The sequence below is a fragment of the Phalangium opilio genome, unplaced genomic scaffold, assembly GCF_054372755.1.
Source record: "Phalangium opilio isolate 3A_F unplaced genomic scaffold, DU_Popi_V2 ptg001421l_1, whole genome shotgun sequence".
In the NCBI taxonomy this organism is placed as follows: domain Eukaryota; kingdom Metazoa; phylum Arthropoda; class Arachnida; order Opiliones; family Phalangiidae; genus Phalangium; species Phalangium opilio.
In genome coordinates this window covers 1,998,233-2,004,125 of record NW_028324258.1, presented here as the reverse complement: position 1 = coordinate 2,004,125, position 5,893 = coordinate 1,998,233, and positions in this window count along the sequence as shown.

Below are 5,893 nucleotides of genomic sequence, written 5' to 3'. Positions count from 1 at the left end.
TAATTCAAGCAAATGTAACGATATTCATTCAAAAAACTGTTAAAATTCCATTTGCAATAAGAAATCGTAGTCACGGATTTTGTATCTTGAAGAAAAAAAACATGCGATTTTTTCGGTACACTTTTGAATGCATTTTTTTCTGGACAAATCTTTGACCGAATTCAGCTTAATTCCCTATAAAACACTCATTAAAAGTGATTTCATCTCGATTGAACAATTAATAAAAATGTACCTCTATTTTTAATAATATTTTCAAACTCGACGTTTCTCGGCCAGAGAAAAACATTTTGAGTATTTCTTCACTATTTTCAAATATAACCACTGAAACAATTATTTTTGTACTTTTTGCTTTAATTCAAGCAAATATAACGATATTCATTCAAAAAACTGTTAAAATTCAATTTTCAATAAGAAATCGTACTCACGGATTTTGTATCTTGAAGAAAAAAACATGCGATTTTTTCGGTACACTTTTGAATGCATTTTTTTCTGGACAAACGTTTGACCGAATTCAGCTTAATTGCCTATAAAACACTCATTAAAAGTGATTTCATCTCGATTGAACAATAAACAAAAATGTACCTCGATTTTTAATAATATTTTCAAAATCGACGTTTCTCGGCCAGAGAAACACATTTTGAGTATTTCTTCACTATTTTCAAATATAACCACTGAAACCATTATTTTTGTAATTTTTGCTTTAATTCAAGCAAATGTAACGATATTCATTCAAAAACTGTTAAAATTAAATTTTCAATAAGAAATCGTTGTGACGAATTTTGTATCTTGAAGAAAAAAAAACATGCGATTTTTTCGGTACTTTTTTGAATGCATTTTTTTCTGGACTAATGTTTGACCGAAATCAGCTTAATTCCCTATAAAACACTCATTAAGAGGGATTTCATCTCGATTGAACAATAAATAAAAATGTACCTCGATTTTCAATAATATTTTCAAAATCAACGTTTCTCGGCCAGAGAAACACATTTTGAGTATTTTTTCACTATTTTCAAATATAACCTCTGAAACCATTATTTTTGTACTTTTTGTTTTAATTCAAGCAAATGTAACGATATTCATTCAAAAAACTGTTAAAATTCAATTTGCAATAAGAAATCGTAGTCACGGATTTTGTATCTTGAAGAAAAAAACATGCGATTTTTTCGGTACACTTTTGAATGCATTTTTTTCTGGACAAATCTTTGACCGAATTCAGCTTAATTCCCTATAAAACACTCATTAAAAGTGATTTCATCTCGATTGAACAATTAATAAAAATGTACCTCTATTTTTAATAATATTTTCAAACTCGACGTTTCTCGGCCAGAGAAACACATTTTGAGTATTTCTTCACTATTTTCAAATATAACCACTGAAACAATTATTTTTGTACTTTTTGCTTTAATTCAAGCAAATATAACGATATTCATTCAAAAAACTGTTAAAATTCAATTTTCAATAAGAAATCGTACTCACGGATTTTGTATCTTGAAGAAAAAAACATGCGATTTTTTCGGTACACTTTTGAATGCATTTTTTTCTGGACAAACGTTTGACCGAATTCAGCTTAATTGCCTATAAAACACTCATTAAAAGTGATTTCATCTCGATTGAACAATAAACAAAAATGTACCTCGATTTTTAATAATATTTTCAAAATCGACGTTTCTCGGCCAGAGAAACACATTTTGAGTATTTCTTCACTATTTTCAAATATAACCACTGAAACCATTATTTTTGTAATTTTTGCTTTAATTCAAGCAAATGTAACGATATTCATTCAAAAAACTGTTAAAATTAAATTTTCAATAAGAAATCGTTGTGACGAATTTTGTATCTTGAAGAAAAGAAAACATGCGATTTTTTCGGTACTTTTTTGAATGCATTTTTCTCTGGACTAATGTTTGACCGAAATCAGCTTAATTCCCTATAAAACACTCATTAAGAGGGATTTCATCTCGATTGAACAATAAATAAAAATGTACCTCGATTTTTAATAATATTTTCAAAATCGACGTTTCTCGGCCAGAGAAACACATTTTGAGTATTTCTTCACTATTTTCAAATATAACCACTGAAACCATTATTTTTGTACCTTTTGCTTTAATTCAAGCAAACATAACGATATTCATTCAAAAAACTGTTAAAATTCAATTTTCAATAAGAAATCGTACTCACGGATTTTGTATCTTGAAGAAAAAAAACATGCGATTTTTTCGGTACACTTTTGAATGCATTTTTTTCTGGACAAACGTTTGACCGAATTCAGCTTAATTGCCTATAAAACACTCATTAAAAGTGATTTCATCTCGATTGAACAATAAACAAAAATGTACCTCGATTTTTAATAATATTTTCAAAATCGACGTTTCTCGGCCAGAGAAACACATTTTGAGTATTTCTTCACTATTTTCAAATATAACCACTGAAACCATTATTTTTGTAATTTTTGCTTTAATTCAAGCAAATGTAACGATATTCATTCAAAAACTGTTAAAATTAAATTTTCAATAAGAAATCGTTGTGACGAATTTTGTATCTTGAAGAAAAAAAAACATGCGATTTTTTCGGTACTTTTTTGAATGCATTTTTTTCTGGACTAATGTTTGACCGAAATCAGCTTAATTCCCTATAAAACACTCATTAAGAGGGATTTCATCTCGATTGAACAATAAATAAAAATGTACCTCGATTTTCAATAATATTTTCAAAATCAACGTTTCTCGGCCAGAGAAACACATTTTGAGTATTTTTTCACTATTTTCAAATATAACCTCTGAAACCATTATTTTTGTACTTTTTGTTTTAATTCAAGCAAATGTAACGATATTCATTCAAAAAACTGTTAAAATTCAATTTGCAATAAGAAATCGTAGTCACGGATTTTGTATCTTGAAGAAAAAAACATGCGATTTTTTCGGTACACTTTTGAATGCATTTTTTTCTGGACAAATCTTTGACCGAATTCAGCTTAATTCCCTATAAAACACTCATTAAAAGTGATTTCATCTCGATTGAACAATTAATAAAAATGTACCTCTATTTTTAATAATATTTTCAAACTCGACGTTTCTCGGCCAGAGAAACACATTTTGAGTATTTCTTCACTATTTTCAAATATAACCACTGAAACCATTATTTTTGTACTTTTTGCTTTAATTCAAGCAAATATAACGATATTCATTCAAAAAACTGTTAAAATTCAATTTTCAATAAGAAATCGTACTCACGGATTTTGTATCTTGAAGAAAAAACATGCGATTTTTTCGGTACACTTTTGAATGCATTTTTTTCTGGACAAACGTTTGACCGAATTCAGCTTAATTGCCTATAAAACACTCATTAAAAGTGATTTCATCTCGATTGAACAATAAACAAAAATGTACCTCGATTTTTAATAATATTTTCAAAATCGACGTTTCTCGGCCAGAGAAACACATTTTGAGTATTTCTTCACTATTTTCAAATATAACCACTGAAACCATTATTTTTGTACCTTTTGCTTTAATTCAAGCAAACATAACGATATTCATTCAAAAAACTGTTAAAATTAAATTTTCAATAAGAAATCGTTGTGACGAATTTTGTATCTTGAAGAAAAAAAAACATTTGATTTTTTCGGTACTTTTTTGAATGCATTTTTTTCTGGACTAATGTTTGACCGAAATCAGCTTAATTCCCTATAAAACACTCATTAAGAGGGATTTCATCTCGATTGAACAATAAATAAAAATGTACCTCGATTTTTAATAATATTTTCAAAATCGACGTTTCTCGGCCAGAGAAACACATTTTGAGTATTTCTTCACTATTTTCAAATATAACCACTGAAACCATTATTTTTGTAATTTTTGCTTTAATTCAAGCAAATGTAACGATATTCATTCAAAAAACTGTTAAAATTAAATTTTCAATAAGAAATCGTTGTGACGAATTTTGTATCTTGAAGAAAAAAAAACATGCGATTTTTTCGGTACTTTTTTGAATGCATTTTTTTCTGGACTAATGTTTGACCGAAATCAGCTTAATTCCCTATAAAACACTCATTAAGAGGGATTTCATCTCGATTGAACAATAAATAAAAATGTACCTCGATTTTCAATAATATTTTCAAAATCGACGTTTCTCGGCCAGAGAAACACATTTTGAGTATTTCTTCACTATTTTCAAATATAACCTCTGAAACCATTATTTTTGTACTTTTTGTTTTAATTCAAGCAAATGTAACGATATTCATTCAAAAAACTGTTAAAATTCCATTTGCAATAAGAAATCGTAGTCACGGATTTTGTATCTTGAAGAAAAAAAACATGCGATTTTTTCGGTACACTTTTGAATGCATTTTTTTCTGGACAAATCTTTGACCGAATTCAGCTTAATTCCCTATAAAACACTCATTAAAAGTGATTTCATCTCGATTGAACAATTAATAAAAATGTACCTCTATTTTTAATAATATTTTCAAACTCGACGTTTCTCGGCCAGAGAAACACATTTTGAGTATTTCTTCACTATTTTCAAATATAACCACTGAAACCATTATTTTTGTACTTTTTGCTTTAATTCAAGCAAATATAACGATATTCATTCAAAAAACTGTTAAAATTCAATTTTCAATAAGAAATCGTACTCACGGATTTTGTATCTTGAAGAAAAAAACATGCGATTTTTTCGGTACACTTTTGAATGCATTTTTTTCTGGACAAACGTTTGACCGAATTCAGCTTAATCGCCTATAAAACACTCATTAAAAGTGATTTCATCTCGATTGAACAATAAACAAAAATGTACCTCGATTTTTAATAATATTTTCAAAATCGACGTTTCTCGGCCAGAGAAACACATTTTGAGTATTTCTTCACTATTTTCAAATATAACCACTGAAACCATTATTTTTGTAATTTTTGCTTTAATTCAAGCAAATGTAACGATATTCATTCAAAAAACTGTTAAAATTAAATTTTCAATAAGAAATCGTTGTGACGAATTTTGTATCTTGAAGAAAAAAAAACATGCGATTTTTTCGGTACTTTTTTGAATGCATTTTTCTCTGGACTAATGTTTGACCGAAATCAGCTTAATTCCCTATAAAACACTCATTAAGAGGGATTTCATCTCGATTGAACAATAAATAAAAATGTACCTCGATTTTTAATAATATTTTCAAAATCGACGTTTCTCGGCCAGAGAAACACATTTTGAGTATTTCTTCACTATTTTCAAATATAACCACTGAAACCATTATTTTTGTACCTTTTGCTTTAATTCAAGCAAACATAACGATATTCATTCAAAAAACTGTTAAAATTCAATTTTCAATAAGAAATCGTACTCACGGATTTTGTATCTTGAAGAAAAAAACATGCGATTTTTTCGGTACACTTTTGAATGCATTTTTTTCTGGACAAACGTTTGACCGAATTCAGCTTAATTGCCTATAAAACACTCATTAAAAGTGATTTCATCTCGATTGAACAATAAACAAAAATGTACCTCGATTTTTAATAATATTTTCAAAATCGACGTTTCTCGGCCAGAGAAACACATTTTGAGTATTTCTTCACTATTTTCAAATATAACCACTGAAACCATTATTTTTGTAATTTTTGCTTTAATTCAAGCAAATGTAACGATATTCATTCAAAAACTGTTAAAATTAAATTTTCAATAAGAAATCGTTGTGACGAATTTTGTATCTTGAAGAAAAAAAAACATGCGATTTTTTCGGTACTTTTTTGAATGCATTTTTTTCTGGACTAATGTTTGACCGAAATCAGCTTAATTCCCTATAAAACACTCATTAAGAGGGATTTCATCTCGATTGAACAATAAATAAAAATGTACCTCGATTTTCAATAATATTTTCAAAATCGACGTTTCTCGGCCAGAGAAA